The sequence below is a fragment of the Aphelocoma coerulescens genome, chromosome 4 (genome assembly GCF_041296385.1).
Source record: "Aphelocoma coerulescens isolate FSJ_1873_10779 chromosome 4, UR_Acoe_1.0, whole genome shotgun sequence".
In the NCBI taxonomy this organism is placed as follows: domain Eukaryota; kingdom Metazoa; phylum Chordata; class Aves; order Passeriformes; family Corvidae; genus Aphelocoma; species Aphelocoma coerulescens.
In genome coordinates, this window is record NC_091017.1 from 23782360 (window position 1) to 23803981 (window position 21622).

At 42.4% G+C, this 21622-nt stretch overlaps 1 protein-coding gene across 9 annotated transcripts in view; it reads left to right on the forward strand.

The window, feature by feature from the left end:
- Positions 1-589: 589 nt before the first annotated feature.
- Positions 590-21622, forward strand: part of BMPR1B (bone morphogenetic protein receptor type 1B) — a 258012-nt gene continuing 236979 nt past the window's right edge. For 6 of the 9 annotated variants that reach the window (XM_069013108.1, XM_069013102.1, XM_069013107.1 and 3 more), the window contains exon 1: positions 590-750. The gene's annotated coding sequence lies outside the window, so the exon portion shown is untranslated. Of the gene's footprint in view, positions 751-11556; positions 11650-21622 lie in introns of those variants that run through there. The other 3 variants (XM_069013115.1, XM_069013114.1, XM_069013103.1) reach the window with 3 other exon arrangements.

A 21622-nucleotide genomic window follows, 5' to 3' on the forward strand; every position in this document is an offset into this window, starting at 1 on the left:
GTTCAATTTTATTTTTCATTCCTTGCAGAGGCTTGATAAACCAGAGGAACCGCCCATGAGTTTTGCACCTGCTATAACTTACTGTTTGGTGCTATTTGGAACTTGTGTTGTCTTTCATGAGACACCTAAGCATAATTATGCCAGTTCACCCAGCACAGCCTGTTCCCTTCACTGCTCCAGGATGAAGTGTCTGTTGTTCCTAAACTCTGTGACTTTCGGAACACTTTGAGAGAGCACATTTTCTTGAAAAGAAAAAGAGAGGAGTCAACAGAGTCTTGTATTAACTTGTTCGTGCTCCAGTTATAGGTGGAGAGGCCTCCTGTGGAGTATGTCCCCAGCTTTCCTGAGACAGGGCAAGTTAAGGGAAATAGCTTGTCCCTTGGACCTTGAGAGTCTTAACTTTTGATGTTTGCCTTTATGGCATACACTTTTCCTGTGCAAAATAATAAATTGGAGAACGAGCTCCAGCCTTGAGTAACCTTATGAGCTCCCCACCTGTTACCAGTGTGATTGAGTATGTTAATGAGCCTTAATTGCCCAGAAAAACCCCACATAGGAGTTCCACCCACACATCCTACCCACACCTTGAGCTCCACTGAAGGTCAGGATGGATTACCTCCTCCTCCTCCTCCTCTTTAAGCACAACTTTCTACAGCCCCATCTCCTGCTGCTTGTGCTTGGAACCCCAGACGTGGCTCACACCTTGCGGTGTCGAGAGCCATCGAAGGACCAGCTCTACCCAGTGTTCAGGTACTGTGGGGAGACAGGGTCCTGATGAGCAGTGTATGACTGGTGCTGGGGCTGCCCTCAGCTCCCCCATAACTGGACAGCCCCTCTTTCTGTTCCCTGACACTGCAGCCTTGCAGCTCGGCATCCTTCACTCTGGTGGGGCAAGGGGGAGAGAGAGCATGGCTGAACAGTAAGAATAAGCAATTTGTGCTCCAAAGCAGTTTGGTGCCATCCCTGGATGGCATCCTTTCCTTCTGTTGTGTCAGACACCCTGCTCAGCTTTGTGTCATCTGCCAGCTTGCTGAGGGTGCACTTGATCTCGCTGTCTGGGTTGTTGATAAGATATTAACGAGTGCCACTCCCAAGGCAGAGCCCTGAGGGGACTTGTCACCAGCCTCCACCTGGACATAGAGACATTGACCATCCAGCCAATACCTTATCCACTGAACAGTCCATCCATCAAATACCTGTCTCTCCAGTTTGGAGACAAGGCTGTCACGTGGGACTGTGTCAAAGGCCCTACAAAAATCTAGGCAGATGACACTGCTTGGTCTTCCCTTGTTGACTGTTGCTGTCACTCCATTGTAGGAGGCTGCCAGATTGGTCAGGTATGATTTGCCCTTAGTAAAGCTTTGCTGGCTGTCTCTGGTCACCTCCCTGTCTCATATGTGCCTTAGCATGGCTTCCATGAAGATCTGCTCCATGATCTTCCCAGACACAGAGGCGAGGCTCACCTGTCTGTAGCTCCCCAGGTCTTCCTTTCTTCCCTTTCTAAAAACAGAAGTGTGGTTTCCCTTTCTTCAGTTGGGACCTTGCCTGACTACCATGATTTTTCAAGTATGATGGAGGATGACTTGTCAACAGCATCAGCCACTTCTCTTAACTGGGAAGCTGGTATAAGAATCTAGAAAGGGATTTGTCTGTGCCTGCATTTTTGGTCAAACTGAACTTTGATCCCTATTTCAAAATACCCCAAAAGGGAGTGTTTTGCATTATAGACACAGTCTTTGTGTGTTGCTTTCCTGAGTAAAAATCAAGTTGACCTCTGCACAGTATCCCCCTTGTACAATCTTCCATGCAAGTCTTGCATCATTGCTTACCACCTAATGCACCTGGCAAACTCTGCTGGCTGCTCTTTGTTTTCAGATGAGTGTAGACTGCTAGATGTGTATTGTTGGGTTGGTTCTTCCTTGCACTTTTTTTTAAATTAATATTTTGGTGCCATAAAGCATTTTATTCCTATTTTATCTTATCTTATTCTTATTTTATCTTATTCTTATTTTATCTTATTCTTATTTTATCTTATTCTTATTTTATCTTATTCTTATTTTATCTTATTCTTATTTTATCTTATTCCTATTTTTATTTTATTTTTATTTTATTTTTATTTTATTTTTATTTTATTTTTATTTTATTTTATTCCACCCTACACCGAGACTTTTTAGTTTACATTTTCTTTCATCTGGAATCTCATGGCCTTTGATTCATATTTGCTCTTTGTTTTGATGTACTGAAAAAGCTTAAGACATACTTGGCTCTAATCACTGTACAAATTCAAACCCTGGTAAGGAAGAGAAATATTTGAAACCAACTCAGTCCTGGTTTAAATAAAGATTTAATTTACACATAGATTTCAAATAAAAAATAAAATAATGATCTATATTTTGTTACTAGATCTTAAAATAATAAAATCAGCCATAGTTTACATGCTTGTTGGGTGACATTGGGTGTTAAGGAGGAGAGAAAGCTGAGGTTTGTTTCCAAGGGATTCTTGTGAAGTGACTTTGAAACATGGCTTAAAGGGTAATTGCTTTTCCATCATAAAATTTTTAAAGGAGAGTGATTTTCCGGGTGTTTGATAAACACTTTGTTAAATAATATGTCTAACATGAAAGGTTCAGCGAAAACCTTTTTTTTCAGAAACTAAGCATTGCAAGGAGAGGAGAGAACCCAGCTCCTCCTATGTTGTAGCACATCAATCAGAAAGAATGTTAGGGGCTGTAGCCAGAGCGTTACAGGGGTCCAGCATTTACCCATTATTGACCCATCAGAGGGGAGCCAAGAGGCAATAGTAACCACTTGAAATTTTGTGGCTAAGATATTAATGAATTAATTAATTTTTTCTTTCTTTAACATTGTTCACAAAAATAATCTCAAATTGCAAAAATGCACATAGTGTTCTCCAGTCTGGAAAGTAAAAACCCAAAACCAAATATGCATATTTTTAAATGCTTTCTCTGTAATGTGTCAATACCTTGAAACAGCTCCTCACAGGAGCAGCAGCATTTCATGATAAATGCAGGAGAAATGCTGGTGCTTTAATAATGGGGGAAGCCTTCAAATTGAAGTTGTGGGATGGTGGCTTTTTTCCTTTCCAGGAATGGTTTGAGTTTTCTCTCTTCATGTTTGTTCAAAACATGAAATGAATCCAAACTATGTATGTGCAGTCTCTGGATTTACAACCATGTGTTCCTGCAGTCCCTAAAATTTCAAAGGGTTAATGCTGAGCAAATAGGTAAAAAACTTTTTCCTAGATAGATTTGTGAAAAAAGGTGTGGGTGTTTTGTATAAAAGAAAACTGGATCCTCTGGTTGCAAGGTAGAAGAAAAAAATTCTTTTCCTCCAGTGTGGTGTGTCTTCCTAAAACTTACTTTTATCCCTCAGGAATATCTGTTTTCAGCAGTAAAATGAAAGTCTGTGGGAGGCAGTGAAGGACACAACTAAAGCAACAGGACGTGTTTTCAGTATTTTCATCCTCTGAGCTTTACCTCTGGTGGTCAGTGCTTTCTGTGCTCAGTATAAATATGCCTGCTGAGAAATACTCATGGAGACCTTGCTGCTGCTTCCCTTCCATTTCAATCCCCCAAATGGGGCTTCAGTGGGGCTCAGACACTGCTCAAACCCTCCCATCCATTACTTAAACCTTACTAGGGCCACTCCAGCATGAGACCTTATGGGTTGAAAAGGGCTGAGTAGGAAGGGATTTGTAGGGAGCATTTCCATGTTGTAAAACACTTTCCAGAACTGGCAGGAGCTGATGCTTTACAGTATAATTGCTCTTTCACTTTGGGAACTGGAAGTAAAATACAGAGGTCTCATGTATGTTCTCTTTATGGTGGATGGTGATGAAAGGGACTGTCCCTCATGTGCTGCTGCTTTTTATTATTATTACATAATAGCATTATGAAGAGGTTTAAAGGGGATTTCTGGTACTCTGATGCAGGAAAGGTTGTATTTCACTAGCAGCAGTTCCCCCACTGCATTATGCCCCTGTGAATGCACAATACTGCCTGAATGCTTGAAGGCAGCCTGGGTGTGTTTATCTGTTTCAATAACCAAGCTTTTTATCTGCCTAAACAAAATGGAATAAACATCAGATTTAGCTGATGCCACCATACTGGTAGCAGGGGAAGAGAGAAGAAACATGTTTCTGTGATATGCCTTGTTTTACCCAAAAGTCCCACGGAAGCTACTAAATAATTCACTGTGCCAGAGTATATGGTGCTCAGGGCCTGGAGAAAGCTGCTCAAGGGGAAATAGCTTGGTAAGAATGAAGGAGAGCACGGGATGGAGGCAAATAGAATGACCAGCATGCAAGGAAGTTATTTGTTCCTGGAAAAATAGCTGAGAGTGGCAGCTCCTCCCCTCTCGCTCTGTTCTGCTTCCAGCACAGCATCAGGACATGCAGTGGTGCAACTAACTGTGGTCTCCATGCCTGGGTTTGGAGGTGTCTGTGTCCTGCTGATTGCTGAAAAACATATTAGTTTAGCAAGCATTCACAGTAGTGACTGCCAATATTTACACCTATTTGCAACTTTTATCTGCTCAGATATATTCAAAGCTCCGAGGGACTTTTACTATTGCCACCTCAGCAGCACGAGGAGACCATTTTCAGTTTCATCATGTACTTATCATGAAATAAGAGCTCTCCCTTATAGGTGGCTTTATAGCTAAGTACTACACCGGGAATTAAAAAAAATCCCACTTTATTTTCCACCAGACAAATATCTACTATTTTTTTGGCCAGGGTCTCAGAACACAGCAAGAAAAGAACTGTAATCAGTTTTCCATGTTGTGTCTTCTTGCTTCTTAGAGAGTTTGGGTAATTTCACTGGTGGTTCTCCCATTTCTTATCTATGCCAACAGCTATAACTTCTGGTATTCAGTTACTCTGTGGTCCTGAATTTGAAGACATTTCTTTGCATGGCTTTTGGTAAGAGCAAGCTATTTGAGTTTACTCATTTAGGCCTGTCATTAAAGCACCCTAAACCCAAGCAGTGCCCTGACAATATGGTTGGATGTGTGGTCCCATCTCCAGTAGCCTTTATAAAGGACATAATGACACGAGCATCTGTGCAGCTGAGCTGCAATACAGCCCAGGAGAGTGGTTGGGATAAAAGGTGTTAATGGGAAACTCTGGATCTCTCTCATGAGAAGTCTGGGTAGGACAGGAAACTTTTCCTTGGTTCCTCTTGAAATGTTTGGACTAATTGGATTGCCTGGACCAGGGAAAGAAAGACCTCTAGTTGAGAGCTTCAGTCAGAATGCAAAGGGTCTGTTCTCAAATGATGTTTTTGTTTATTTGTATCTCTTACATCTCTTACAACTTCCAATATATGATTACACTAAGTGGTGATTATTTTTTTGTTTGCTTCTTTAATAGTATTTACCTCTGAGTTGTTTTGTTACCATTTTTTATGACTGAAAATTGGTTTTAAAGTTTTCTCTTTCCTCCTGATAGCATTACAAAAATTTAAGTGCTTTTATTATGATATTTTTCTTTATTTTAGAAGAGAAACTGTAATAACAATATTTGGCCAAATGACTGGCTTCTCAAAGTTTCAATATGCAGCCAGGCTGTGTAGGGGAGAATATGCAATGATGAATATTTTAAATCTGAGTAGTGTGAAGGCATGGCAAAGCCAAGGGTATGAAGGGGATGTGGTGGCTGATTCCTGGACAATAAACTGTTTTAAACATTTTCGTGCTAGCAAATTTTATTTTTTTCTAACGAACTGAAGACAGACTTTGCTGTTTTCTGGACATGGAACCCATTGGCTTTCACCTGATGTGCTGCTCTGTCGTTAACGTATCAAAGGACTCACTCTTTGGAGCCTCATCAGGAGAAAGCCAGAATACTCAACCTCTGGAAATCATCTCTGCAGTGCAAAAGAGCAGCAGTCCAAGGGATTGTGTGACATGGCAGGTCTTGAAAGCACAGCACATCAAGGAAGGAAGGAAGGAAGGAGTTCCATAACTTCAAGGGTACTTGGCTGTTATTTTTAGAGTTATTTGACTGACAGATCACTGTGCAACAGTGATGTGTATGGGGAGAGTTAGTGAAATAGTGCTGGAGATGGTTACAGTCTGATGTAACTCCAGTGTGATGACAATTCCCTGGCTCTTAGTGGCATTTTGTCCCTGACATGTAATGTTCTACTTGTCAGCTCTCTTTTGTTTTCCATGGCTTGTTTCTCCTTGCTTTCCACACCAAACAACAGTGAGCAAATGAAAAGGATCCTTTTATGAGTTAATGAATGCCTTTTGTGGTTTTACATATTCCACTCTGGGTGTAGGAGAAGGGCATTGTGTGGCTGAGCCTGTGGCTGGCAAAATGGGTACCTGCAAATAAAAGGGCACCTAATTCAAAATAAAGTGAGACCCTGTTCCTTCCCACTGTGAGAATAAACCAATCTCTCAGTGTGGGACTTCTTTGCCTTGGGTGGGTCCCTGGTGTAGAAATCCACAGTCTTCTTATTCCCATTTTTCTGATCAAGCCTGACATACTTGGAAAAGGCAAAACATGACAAAAGGAAGTTCTCAACAAAGAAATGTACCTTTTCCTATGCAAACTCTACTGATTTCATCAGGCTTTCACCAGGCAGTTGTATGGCCTGCTGGATAAAAGTAAAACAGCTAAAACAGTTTTGTTCCAAGAACTTTTTATGGCTACTCCAAGATAGAGCCCCGATCCTTGTTTTGATGTCTTAGGGAATACTGAGAACTTTTGCTGTCATTGTGTGAAAGGTCAAATTTTATCCCCTGTGACAACACAGCTGCGTTCAGGGAAAACTGCTGTTGTTATTGCATTAAATTGGTCATTTTATGCTCTCCAGAAGGTCCATCTCTTTTCAAGGGTTTAAATCCAAGAGGAAATCCCACTAAGATCAAATAACATTACAGTATAGGAAGAATAAGTATATATACATACCCTATATAGACATGACAAACAGTAAATATAAAAATAATACCTATTATGCGAGTCCTAAAATAAAGAATTTTAGGAGGAAGAAAAAGCATAAAATATACTTCATAATAATGAAATGAAATTATTATAAAAGAACGATGACAGACTTGCTTTTAATTAAAATAACACCTGTTGGATTAAGTTTCAAAGAAGTGATCAAAGAAAATACTGAGCAAAAAACAAGGCACACAGTAAGTGTTTAGTAGATCAAAACATGTAAAATGTTTCAGAGAAGTATGAGATGTAAAAGGGAAAAAAACATTGGGGATTATGTTGGGATTATACTGAAACTTGACTAAAGGAGCAACACTCCTGAACAAATAACATTACATTAAACTAATTAGAGTTTAGAATATGAAATTGTTAAAGTTTGCTATCTCAGCTGTTTCTTTAAACTGGAAAAGGGATTAATCCATATTGTAAAAATAGTTAGTGGTTCAGAGGGCAGAAGCTATAAAATACTGCTGAAGTTTGGCGAAACAATAACAAAATCCACAAGAAAGTCTGCGGTCCAAGTCCTTGGAAACCTTAGGTATGTGAAGAGTGCTTTGTGCAAGTCCATTTACTGGACTTGGGAGCAGTACTGCTATCAGCAAGGTGTATGTGGGTGCTTTGGGATGTACCCAAAATCCAGGATGTTTTGTCTGCAGTTTAAGACTGAGTAGTTTAACTGAAGTTAAAAGCATCACAGGCAACAGATTTATTTTCAGTTGGAGGGTATTCTTCCCCACTGCCGTTGTCCTAGAGACAGTCTTCTGTTTTTATTCTTTCAAATTTCCTCTGAAGATTTTTTGCACTGTAAACTTTCTTATTTAGTAAAAATGTCTAGTGTTCAGTTCTGAAGGCTTGCAAGCCTCATTTAAATCAATAGGGATTGTGAATGCCAGAAATTCATAAGAGGACTCCAGCACACTGAAAACTTGTGGAGGATGTTATGGCTGACTGCTGGCTCCTCTTGCTGGTGAAAGATGCTGAGGCAGGCAGCCAGCCAGCTGCTCTCCCCAGGAGGGAGTTAGTCCCTGGATCTCAGTTTGGGAACGGCTGTCTTAAACAATTTTGTTCAAATATAGTGCCTTTTATGTTCTTTCCAATTCTCTGTCCCTCTCGCAATTACCATTTCACATGGGAAGCATGTACCCTTTCTTCTTGTTCCTCTCCTTTTATTGAGATGGGCTGTCAGTGTTTTACTCCCAGAGTATTACACACTTAAACACATATATGTATGTGTGTATCCTAAGGCAGAGTGAGGGAACAAGAAGTGAATTTGATCCTAAGCTTCTTGGGTTTGCACAGCAAGTATGAAACAAGATGTGTTTTACATGTTTGGGGGTTTTTTAGAAGCATACTGCGTGGCACATTGTGTAGGTGATCAGCATGTTACACTATCTGATGGGCAAAAGCATTTTTGACATAGTGTAAGTGGTAATTATCTCTTTCCTAAGTAATTTTTTTAGCTGGCTGATGAAGGTTTTTGATACTCTGTTTATCAGTGTTTAAGGGCTGATTTGAAAATCACAGCACTGCACTACAGACACTCTACTCCAGCAAACAGATGGTACAGAACCATCAGCTGTAATCTGTGAGTAAACAAAGACATGTGAAGTTTGGTATAGAGTTTTGACGATGAGATGTAATTGTGTTACAGAAGTGTAAGAACTAATCTTGCCCTGCCTGTACAGGAAAGGGCAAGCTGTATTTAATCTGGCATGATAATACCATTTTTTTGCTGTATTACTGAAACTTCCAGCTTTGGTGCAGTAGGAAAATCGTCATGCCTGATTGACAGTTAGGAAAATGGGAATAAATGGGTTGCATGTGCGTGTTTTTTCCTTTGTCAAATACATAGGGTCACTGAATGACAAACAGACTCCACCAAGCTGTTTACCAAGGAGAAGAAATGCATAAAACAAAAAGCCGCCAGGCTCTGCACAAAACATGGAGAATACTACTGTTTTGGAAAGTGGGAGAGAGCATTTGCTTCTAAAATAGAAAGAATTATGTGCTTATGTTGTCTTTCCTAAACATAGACAAAAGGTGAAGAGATCACACAATATTTGTTTTTCCACCGGATGGTTTATTTGAATGTGTTTGGGGTGGCTGGGGGGGGGCACAGGGGGATTCTCCTCCACTGGCAACATGCAGTATGAGAAGAAATTGCAGAGGAGTGCTCAACACTTAAAGGTCAGGAAGGTGAAAGCATGCCAAAAGCTTTGCTAGGAGGCTCAAACATTTTTGTGGTTTCATGTGTTTACCTTAGCAATGATAGAAGCTTTAGACAATTACCCAGCAGTCTCAACAGTGTCTTGTCAGGCAACGCTACATCTCCTCTCCAGTAATGTCACTGGGAGCCTGATATTTTGAGCATTTTCATTCAAGTGTTGTTTTAATCAGGTCTGATATAATTGGGAGTTAAAGAATGGTGGCTTCATGATCCAGTTAGAAGAGATTAACTGGAGCTTGTGGGGAGAAGAGAGGAATTGTGATGCCTTCATTAGAGCTCAGTCCAGGTCTGCATATTTTCTGTTGCTGCTGATTCATCATAAGTAAGAAGGGCATTCATTTTTGAAGGCTTGCCATATGTTTTCAAGGAAATTGGTAAAAAAACTTTCCCCTTTTGGCTGCACGCTGGCATTGGAGTGCTATAGCACAAATCCTTGAATCCTTGATTCTCCCATACTCAGTAAAGAGTTAATTATTTTGGTGCCTCAAAGGAAACCACACTTTTCAGTTTCTCAGTTTGTCAGTGTGAAGCAAGGGTGTCCATAAGGCCTCTTTCTCATTGCCAACTGTTTCACTTTATGGCACTTTAAATTCAGTTACACCTTCCTTTTGTTCCTTTCCTATTTGTTTTTATGTCTTCTTTTCCTTTTCATCCCTCTTTATTACTTCCTGAGTGTGTGTTTTTCTTTTCTCTTTGAGTTTTCTCTTTTCTAGGTTCTTCTTGTCGGTGCAGCAGTAATAGATATTCAGTTGTTTTCTAGGAGAGCCAGTACTTCTGTTTGTCTTGGTATTCTCTTTTTTTGTCTGTAGGAGGTAAATAGAAGAGGGAAACTAATTGAAAAGTGGAGTATCTCTGCTGAGAGGGAAACCTTGGTTTCACAATAGACAATATACCTGTGTTATAATGAGCTGTGGCTAGGATACAGGCCAAAAAAAGTGTGGAGCATGAAGTGCACAAGGACAACTTGATACACCAATTTCACAAAATAGCAGTGCAGAAATCTTGCTGGAACGAGCTTTCTCCTGGTTTTTTCAGCATTTCCAAATTTGCCTTGGCTAGTAATAAGTCTTCCACCATGTCAGTCTCTACTATTAACTGAGGTATTTGTAAAGTGGAAAAAAAGCCTCATGCCTACAGTAGCAGGAAGAGGATAGGTTTGGGCCTAAGAACAGAAACAAGCAGCTGGAGATAGTTTGCCCTCTCCACTGTGTCTGTGGCCCAAAATATTGGAGCAACATTCTTCAAATTAAGCATTCTGAGTTAAAGGGGGACTGACTAGCTCCTGTACATATGAATGTAGCATTAATACACCAACCCACTTGAAAAGTGAGGGAGTATATTAACTTGAGTGTGAGAAACTGAAATTATATGAGGTTATAGTGATGTGCGTCTGCATGAGCAGTGAGTGTGACCCGGCAGATCTGCCATGTAAAACAGCTGGTGCTCAGGCCAAGGTGTTTGCACTGGCTGCGGCCTCACCTCGTGCATGGGATGCTTGCTGGCCCCACAGTGCATTAGGTGAACTCCCAGGATGCATGTTTTGGCTTACTGCTTGCAGTGTGTGCACTGAGGTTGCTCCACCTCTGTTTTAAAGTGCGCTTCTGATGCACACTAAAATGCTAATGTAGTCATCCCTTGAACATTCCCATTTCAAAATTGCCTTTTTCTCATTATGATGGACTAAACTGTGGTCATAAGCTTCCAGTATGATAAACTGTTGATCTTTTATTTCCTTTAATCAAGCATAGAGAAGAGGGAAGCAGTAATAAGATAATGCAGAGGTTGAAAACCGTGGGCTGTAAGGTAGCACGGGGATGGTACTGGCCTGCCTGTGGGATGTAGTACAAGTTGCAGCAGGAGTACCCACACTGGGGCTGTGGTGCTGCCTACACTTAGTAATAGATTATTGCTGACACTCTAAACACTATGCAATGTATCGGCGTTTCATCTTTCAGTCGCCTGTTCCCACGCTGTCCGTTTTATCTCGATTGTTAATTTAATCCTGGCAGTAAATTGCTTCGCTTCTCTTAAATCTCCCCGTCCCGCCAGCCAAGCGCGGGGGCTCTTGGCCGGGTGTGTGTGGGGACGGGCGGCTGGGTACTGGGCTGGCGATTAATGGACAGGGGTCACCTGCCCGTGCAGCCCCGGCCCTGAGGCTCCGCAGCTCCCCGGGAGTGACCGGGGGAGCGGCGGCCGCGGGGGGGCGGGAGGAGGAGGAGGAGGCGGCCGCGAATCCTCGTCCGGCTGGCCGGGTGTGCGAGCACTAGTGGGAGCTGGAGAGGGCGAGAGGAGGGGAGGAAGCCCCAAACCACCCCGAGCCTGAGCAGAGCGGCGGCGAGCCGGGCGGGGAGGGGGTGTTTGCGGGAGGCAGGCGGGGGGCGAGCGCGGCGGGAGCCCCGGGAGCGGCAGCAGCCCCGGCAGAGGAGGCAGCCCCGCGGAGCCTTCGCAGGCGGTAAGCACGGTGAGGAGCCGGAGCCGCGAGCGGGTGCTGCGGCGTGGAGATGCTGCGGCGCGGCGGGAGGGCACCTGTGGCCCAGGGTGCAGGGGGGGCCCGGGGGTGCCGGGCCTGCGAGCCCCGGGGTCCCGAGTGCTGCCGGCCTCCGCGGGGCAGCGCCTCGGACGGACCCTCCAGCCCCGGTGGGTGCTCGAGGAGCCGCGGCCGCCCGGCCCCCGTCCCGTCCCGGCTCGGAGCGCTCGCCTCGGGCTGTCGGACCTTGCCCCGAGGGGAGCAGCTGCAGTGGGGCATGTGAGTGGCCACAGCCGGGAGCCTGCTGGCACCGGGCTGCCGGACCTGCTCGCTTCGGGCACACGCTGCGCCTGGCTTGATACGATCTCGTTACGTGCGCGTCAGGAGCTGGCGATCTGCAGCGCTCCTGAAATGAACTTTTAAATCAAAACGCCGATTTGTCAAGGTACATCTTGTTTTGTAACTAAGGACGATGGAGGGCCCTGTGAATCTTTGAGAAGCAGGAATCTCTCGCGCAGCGGCATGGTATTGTTAACTCACAGACTTTGTCGCTTGTGATAGATGGACTGACGTGAACTCAGATTTACCGGCCAGACTATAGCAGTCGATGTCCTCGGTGATGTTCAGAAACATAGCGTTAGGCCACTCGATTTAAGAACCTGCTGAATGTAAATTACAGAAAGCATCACTGTTTAGGAGTGTCTTGTAGATAAAACCAGAGGTCTGTCTAAGCGTTCTGGGTCTGATGGTGAAGAAAGCAGTGCCTGCGGGGGAGTAAAAATAAGGTAGGCATGTAAGGATAATTCTCCAGAAGGCTCTCTCAGCATGCAATGATTTGCAGCTTGGATGCTTTCTAAGGGAAAGCTAGGGTCTTTATAGTACTCAACTGATTTTTCCTTTCCATGAACTGCTCTGAGTGCCCCTTGACCCTGTGAAAACTTTTAGCGACGTGCTGTGGCAAGGAATTTCATAGCTTAAACTTTACACTGTGTCAAACCCCATAGCATTTTGTTCTGAACCTTTGTTTGATAGTACGTATGTCTTAACAGAGAGTTTGTGCAGAACTGGTCTCTGCTCTTCTCTGTCCCATTCACGCTTTTATAAACTTCCAGTGTGTTCTCTGTTGTCTCCTTTTCAGGCCAAAATGCTCTCTTCTACTTCGCTTGAAGTTTACTTTAAGAGGAGGGAAATGAGCAGAGACATAGTTATTTTCTGAGATTGGATCATTTTGAATGTCAGGCATGTTAAAGTTAGGATGTTAAAAGCTACAGTCTCTGGGAATAACTCGTGGAGGCAGTGTACATTAGTGTGACAGGATGGCTACCGTGTGATTACCTACAGAGGACAAAATCTCCTCTGTCTGATGGCTAGCCTGGCTTACAGCACCAAGTATTCCTTCTTTCTTTCACTGGCAGAGGCTGCATGTGTAGGGAGTGGGTTTCTTTCAGAGGTTTTTGAAAGCAAGCGGAAACCCAACCAGTATTTTACTATTAGAGTGATAATGATGGATTCATAATGTGTTTGTAAGAAGATTCTCTGGTTCTTGTGTTGCAATTTTGCATTGTTAGGAAACAGTTTTCCAGTTATTTCAAAATAAGGAATCCATCACAGTAAATACAACCTAAGGACCTTGACTCTCTTCCCACAACCTACTGCCCTGCTTGGCTTCAGCTGAGCTGCCCTTGATTGACACTTGTGCAATCAGGGAAAAAAAACCCTCAGGCCTTTGGGATAGTTGTATCTGTACTTATCTGTGTGTGTAATCCTGACTTATAGCAGTCCTTCCTGTGGGTCAGTATACCGAATGCTTTGGCTGCACATTAGCACTTAAATACATGCTTAATTTTAAGGATACAAGGGGGGTCCATTTTAATTGGTCCACTTGTGTAATTAAAGTGATGCATGTGCCGGGGCCTTTGCTGCAGTGAGACTGGAGCATTCATCTCTTGGCAGAATCGAGCCCTCAAGTTTTGAAACTCCCTTTAAGAGAGCTTTGATTGGTGATGATGTAAACTGACAGATTCACAAAGGCCATTCCCAGCGTCTAGTCTTTCTTGCTTGTTTCTGTCATTCTTCCCTATGTATTGTTTCCTGCAAAACAAGAGCTTCAATAAGTGAGATGCAATATCTGTTGCCAGGTGTAAGGAAACAATGAGAGGAAGTCTGATGCTCAGGTGGGAAATGATGTGTTACTACTCCCAAGAAATAAGATTAACTTTTTTTTTAGAAGAAGGTTTATGAGCTGCTCTGTGTCTTAACTGCTAATTGCTTGATGCTGACTACAAAGCACTTGTCCAGACTGTAAATCCTGTGGGGAAGGGGCTGCTTTGCTTTGTCTTACAAATGTGATACTTGATGCAGTGTGCTAGGGAGAGTGGAGGTCCAGCCCCTGCTGCTGCTAACAACAGCCATTATAAGTAGTTTACAGCCTTTAGACAGAAAAGTCTCTAAACAGTCTTTTAATAGGTATTTTCTACCTACCTTAGAATTATTGCAAGGATAGGATAGTATATAAACCAGCATGGTTATCTGGGTTGTCATTACTCTTAACTTAGGAAGTTGGTGAGGATTTATAGATATATTTGACTCATAAGTGCCAAAATGTGCTGATCTTTGTGTTGTAAATACTGCAAATATAGAACAGAAACAAATTAGTTAGATCTGTTGGTGGTACCCTGTAAAATGAACTATATAATCTTAGGCTTACTACCATTCAGATTTTTGTTCCTTTTCAGAAGATATGAGCTATTTTTAAATTGTCTCAAACAAACTGAGAATTCTTGCTTCTGATGGCAAAATTTGGAGGAAACTGATTTGAAAACACTGCAGCTTGGTCTAAAGTTCACGTGTCAAACTGGTTTTATCACTAGTGCACGTTTCACTTGGGCTTGGTTCTGGTGAGCTCTTTCCTCTTGCTGTTTTGTATTTGGCTGAGGTAGCAAAAATGTAACAAGGGTTATAGGATAAGTTTTGAAAAAGTCCTGAAATTGTAACATTGTGATGATATCTGTGAATTGTACTGTGCTATATATCAACAGCCTTGTCCTTTTGAGTGCCTTAAAGGAGAAAAGATTTATCTGTTACAGCATCTCTAAGTGCTGGACTCTTTTGTAATAAAGAAATGATTTTGAGGTAACTAAAATACCTTATAATGTAGTGTTTGATTACATTATACCAGTTTTTTCATGCGTCACATTACGGAGTTTACTTTTCTCTGCTTAAAATGTCAACACCTCATCAAGCTGTAAAAAACCAAACCTTTGTGATCAATTATTCTTTATGATCAGCCCATGCCAGAGTGTGCAGGCACGCCCAGGTGGGAGTGCATACACAGTGTACACAGAGAGGAGCGTGTATCTGTGTCTCTGGTAATACAGGCAATATGTTTTATCTGCTGTCATGCACAGACTGTGTTGCAGGATTGTGATAGGCAGCAAAACCCAAAGGAACCTCTTTCCTTTGGCATTGTGTCTCAAGGCCGGGGTCCCCAGTTTGTCGCTGCTCCGGCCTTTCTCTCCCAGGATCGCTCACGGGGGCTGTGTGCTCGGCCCAGCTGCCTGCTTTTCTGCTGCTTGTCAGAGTGAATATCTCTTAGGCCTCCAAGCCTGTGTCAGATTTGGTTATAATTGGCCAATAGACTCAAAACTTGTTAGAGAGGGTCTGGCAGACGTGTTTATCCACAGATAAGTAAGTCTAAACATTGCCTTGGGAAAGTAGGCTGAAGGAGTTATTTTCTGTTGGAGTCGGGATGTAAAGCAAGTCCTCGTCTGGTGGTACAATGGCCAGCAGGGAGGGTATTTGCATGGAAGTCACGATCCCAGTTTTGAGCCGTATGTAATTGGTATTTGGAGTCATCTGTGGCAGCTTGCAGGACTGCTGATACAGGTCCACAGAGTTTGCAAACTCTGAATGTAATGAAGACACTGGAGCAGAAATGTGAGCATGGGGAGAGCACCAGGGAGCATAGGTTCACCCTTTACATGTTCCAGAAAGCTTTTCCAATAGTGAATGAATTGTAGTATGCAGGGACCTGAATGACACAGGTCTCAGGAAGTTTCTTCCCCTGAAACCGACTTTGTTACACATTAAAATTAATTCAGTGCTGAAGTCAAAATGCATTGCTACAAACCTCTACCCTGCGATGCCATTAAGCCAAAGACTGAAGTTTCAGAGACCAGAATGAATAAAGGCATGTAATTAAAAATGTTCATTCTTTAAAGCTACCACTTTTTTCCTTAACACAAAAGTAACTGTTGCTGTTTTGCTGCAACAGAAGGAAGTATTCTTTGCTGTTCAGAAAAATTTTACATCTAAAGTCTAAAATACAAAATGGATTGTATATAAGACATATTTATAAAGTAGCCACTTAAAAGTTTTTAAAAGTTTAAGTTTTTCCAGACCTATTCCCTGAAGCTACAAACGAATTTGTTCATGCATAACTTCACTAAAGAATACTTACGTGAATAAAATTATGCACTTACAGGTTTATAAAATGAAGTCTGTAATTAGCTCTAGGTTAATTCCCCTGTTTCCTAATTAAAAACACACAGGTCAATTAAGGATCAAATGAGACATTACCTTTGTGATTATCTTCCTTGGCAGAAATAGCTGTTCTGATAAATATTTCAATTTCACTATAATCTGACCTTTTGTCCAATTTGCTTTCCTTTGTTCTTGCCAATTTTGGCCAAGGAAAAAGAGTTGTATTTAAAACAGACCATGAAAAGATGAAATGCTGAATAATTTGGGCACATGAGTCTTTTAGGGGAAAAACTAGTGGGCGAAAGAGTATTTATTTGCCTTGGATTGATAGCATGTACATGAGCCGGATTTGGCTAGTTAGTTAGTTTGTCTCTCCTAAGTACACAAATACAACTTACTACAAATACAACTTAACTAGATAGTTAAATACAGTTTTCTTCATGTGTCTGACAACTTCTCTTCCCCAATAAAGTGGTAATGGAATGGCATGCAAAGGTGTGCATTTGGAGTACAGGTCGGAGGGTATACCCGTACGTACTTGCTAAATCTTTGCTGGTCAGATTTGCTTCCGAGCCTGCTGAGTGTAGGCTCTGTATGTCAGAAGATTTGGACAAGGCAAAAAAATACTTGCTTCTGTGCCAGATGTATTGCAAAGTCAGGACAGTGTAATGGAGATAACGTTAATTAGCTATTTGCATTTGCTACTGAAGTTGGCTGAATAGGGTTTTTTCCCTAACAGGGAATTTCTCTTCAGGCATAACTATCTGGTAGTTTGTTAAAATGAGTAGAGCACGATTTTTATAGCCTGCAGAAATACAATTAAGTGTGTGCAAGCATCATAGACTTCTTTTATTCATAGGCAAGTCTTGTAGGGTCTTGTCCTACCAGAGAATCAGCAGAGAAACCCTTCAAGCCGAGGAGGGTCGTGCTGCTTCAAGGACTGGCCATAGGATGGCTCTGTGTCATCTCTGTATCCCTACTTCTGTCCAGTGGGGTGCAGTCACAGGTATCCTTTTTTAAAGTGTTTTGACACCCTGGGTCAAGAATGAGGTCGAGTCCAAGCTGCTGCTGTTCATGGACAGGATGAAACTGAAGTTACTCAAGAGATTGTTTTGTCTTTCATAGTTAAAAATATTAAAGCAAATTGTCTTTTTCCTTTATTCATAAGCATTCCTGGGTAGGCATTCAGGGCTACTGCGTTCAGCACCTTGCAGCTATTGTGAACATGAAACTTTGCATCTGTGTTGTGCTTAGGATTTAAAATACTGGTATGATTTCTGTCTGAATGATGGTAAAAAGGGCTTTGTCTTAAGATTGCCTCTGATTTCTGCATTCAAACTACAGTATGTTTAGCTTGGTGGTTTTTACAGGACACCCATCACTCTCGCATGAAGTCTTGCAGTAGGAAACATTCATAGAATCAGAGAACCGTGGAATCATTAAGGTTGAAAAAGACCATCAAGATCATCAAATCCAACGGTCAGCGTAGCACCACCACCAGGTTCACCTCTAAACCATGTCCTCAGGTGCCATATCCACATATTTTGAACACTTCCAGGGATGGTGACTCTACCACTTCCCTGGGCAGCCTGTTCCAATGCTTGACAACCCATTCCATGAAAAAAAACCAGATACCCAATCTAAACCATCCTTGGGGCATCTTGAGACCATTTGCTCTCATCATGTCACTTGTTACCTGTGAGAACAGACTGACCCCCACCTGGCTACAGACTTCTTTCAGGCAGTTGTAGAGAGTGATAAGGTCCCCCCTGAGCTTCCTTTTCTCCAAGCTGAACACCCCCCAGCTCCCTCAGCTGCTCCTCACAAGACCTGTGCTCCAGACCCTCCACCAGCTCCGTTGCCCTTCTCTGGACTCACTCCAGCACCTCAATGTCTTTCTTGTAGTGAGGGGCCCAGAACTGAACGCAACACTTGAAGTGCAGCCTCACCAGTGCGAAGTACAGGGAGACAATCTGCCCTGGTCCTGCTGGCCACACTATTGCTGATCCAGGCCAGGTTGCCATTGGTCTTCTGGCCACCTGGGCACACACTGGCTCATGTTTGGCCACTGTTGACCAGCACCCCAGGTCCTTTTCTGTCAGGCAGCTTCCCAGCCACTCTGCCTCAGCCTGTAGCACTTCATGGGATGGTTGTAACCCAAGGGCAACGCTTGGTACTCGGCTTTGCTGAATCTGTTGGCCTCAGCCCATTGTTCCAGCCTGTCCAGATCCCTCTGTAGAGCCTTCTTACCTTCCAGCAGATCAACACTCCCACCCAACTTTGTGCTGTCCCCAAACTTCTTTAGATGGCACTTGATCCCTTTGCCCTGGTCATCACTAGTCACTGGCCTCCAGATGGATTTAAGTGCCTTCACCGCTGTTTTCACAGACTTCTCCTGTTCATGGTGTAGACGTGTGCATTTCTCACTGGGTAGAAAAGTGGTTGGACAACTGAGCCTTTTCCCTTATCCCAAGAGGATCACTTAGTCTTTCCACAGGTATTAATCTCCTTTTTCAAGTTTGTCTTGCTGCAGACATAATCGCTTTATTAGAGTGAAAAAGCAGCACCAGCATTTTCCTCCAGAATCCTGGTATTAATTGGAAGTGGATGGTAAACCTTGGGGGGAGGGGGGGGGGGGTCTGTCTTGAGGTTAACTATTCACATAGGGCATGTGAGTTCTGCTTGCCAGCAGCACGTGAGCAGCAATGGCATCACGGAGATGCACGTTTGTATTTTGTGGAAGGAACAGGTTTGTGCTTTGTGACAGCTGTCAGAGCAGCAGGTAGGTCCACATTTGTGCCTTTGAAGGGGAGGAGGAGTACATTTTAAACCTGAAGCTAATTAACTTTTCTCTGATAACCCTGTATGCCGACAGTTTAGGCTTGTCTGTATTCCGTCTTCCTCAATTGAGTCAGAGCCATGAAAAACACACCTCAAAATATATGTTTACAATGGGGATTATGCAGTGTTGTTGGGCTGTTCAATGTAGTGGGGATGCTGCTGGTTGAGGATGTGCAGAAATCAATAGTTTACTCCAATTAAACGTGGAAAAAAATTTAAGATAACCTTTATAGCTTTTTAACTCAGAAATCCATTGACAGGGAGTAATCAAACTTCTCTGTAACTGAATTATGGAATTTCTTAGGACTGCTTCATTTTGGAGGAAATTTTCTCTCCTGACAAGAATCAACGTGATCTGAATGACACACATGCCTGTGTTTTGAATGTGTGGAATTTTCTTATGACTTGCTGTTTTTAAGTTTTCGTCAGTCCTTTAATTTAAGACAAACACAGCCCCAAAACCAAAGCAACACAATGAATAGTTTCTAATCCTCTGGGTTGTAAACTTTACTCTTATTTTTTAAGGTTTGAATCATGAGCTGTTAGATTTTGCGTGTACAAAATGCCATAGTTTTTACTTAACTTGGTGCTTAATTTGTACATCAATGTTTTTCTAGCTTTCTGCAAAAGAGTAGATTTTTGCACAGTTCACGCATAACTCAATTTTTCTGGTTCACCTTACCAGTTCAGACAACATGACTTGGAATGGTGTGAACAAATGAGAGCCTGTCAAAAGGGTTTGATCTATTTTTATACTGTCCTTTTGCTCTCAAATGCTGCACGTATATTTAAAATTAATAATCCCAATGTAATTTCTTTCCTTAGCAGCATTTCAGCAGTTTTGATGGACCATCCTTGGCATTTCTTTTCCCCTACAGCAAATTTCATGAAACCTAAACCAGTGTGACTCTACTTGTGTAGATGGTTATATTCTCACAGGTTTAGTCATTGATGTTAAATATTTTTAGAAGTTGGTGGGGGCTTTGCATACAGGCAGGAGTTGTCTTACCTGTATTTAAATGCCTTTTGAAATGTTTGGTTGGGATTTTTTATGTTAGTCATACTTAAATACTGGACTTGGCTCGAGGTGAAAAGTAAACTGCAAATAGTCTGAAGGCCAAAAGCAGTCCAGTGAAGGATAGACTAGCAATCTGAAAGCTGAGCTAAGCTTCTAGAAGTGTTTTGCCATAAAATTAATGACCTAAATGGGCAGTTGCTTTGGGAATAGTTGGAGGATTTGAGGAGCTGCTGTGCCTAGCTCCTCCTTTTATCTGTCTTGCTGAAAGATAGGGTCCTCAGCACTCTCAGCAGGTCGTGGGAGTGTGCCTGGTCTGCATCAGTGCAAAGGCACCTGCCTTGTTTTGTCTCTTGCTCCAGCTGGGAGGTGAGATAACCTCTCTCCCTGTCCTCAAGCAAAGAGAGGCAATCCTCCTGTGAAGTGTGGCTCAGCCTAGCTGGCTAGCACAGCAGTGAACAGTTGAAGATGCTATCTGCCTCAGAAATTAATTCCTTTTCTCTGCGACTCTAGAAAAAGCTGTACACGCAAATGGTGCTTAAGAGATGTCAAAGGCTAGAGGTGGAGAGGTTTAGATTTTATTTATTTATTTTGTGTGTGTGTGCAACTAATAGCCTAAAGAATACTTTTTTTTCATTTGAAATAGCAGAAGGCAGTACCCATGAGGTAGAATAGAGAAGATCCAAACACAGTAATACCAACAGAGGTCCTGCAAAGTTACCTCAGTAGGCTGGTAACAGTAGGCTGGTAACATGCAGAGCTCGACAGGTTATGTGCAGATAGTCTAGTACTGAGGTCCCCAATAGACTGAACACTTGTAAACTTCAGTACACTGAAACAAACCATTGAAGTTGTCTGAAGGTACAGCCAAAGGTGAGTGCTGCCAGTCTAACCCTGGGGAGAGAAAGCACAGGCAAGCTTGCAGGGAAAGGTCAGGACTGTTACTGCTTCTGCTGCTCACATTGGCCAGGGACAGAAGGGAGAGGTTACTTCAGGCAGCAGCTGTCTGTATGCTCTGCTAATGGTTAGAGATAATAGTGGGCACTGGAAATGATGACAATAAAATCCCTGAAGGATGTGCACAGGAATACATGTGTTCATTCCTGGTGACATCAACTCTGGTGTGGATTTTTTGCTTTTTAGCAGATGTCCATCTAATTACCTGTTCTCTGTAGGTATAAGAATGGACTAAACTGTGGCTTTTTGTGGGGACTGGAAATTATCACAGAAGAGTTGCTAGCAACTTCAGACTACATCTTGAACTGCATGCAGTCTGTAAGCTGTGTCATCAGATAAGGAGAGGTGGTTAGGAATGAGTAATAAATACATGTCAGGAGTGGAGAAAGACACCTTAGGGAAAATATGGAAGGAATGATGAGATTCAGAAGTAGTTGTTCTGTGCAAAAATCTAAGGTGAAGCATCAGTCCAATACAGTAATTTCTTTGTGATGTTTCTTTAGTAAAACTCTTAGAGAAAATACATTTTCAAATGAGATTTAAGAAAAAAAATATTTACATATCTAGGTTGAATATTTTACTGTGATTTGTTACATTAGCACTCCAAGAGAGAAATTATATTATTTAAATGGAAAAAAATAATAAAAAACAAATATGTCTTGC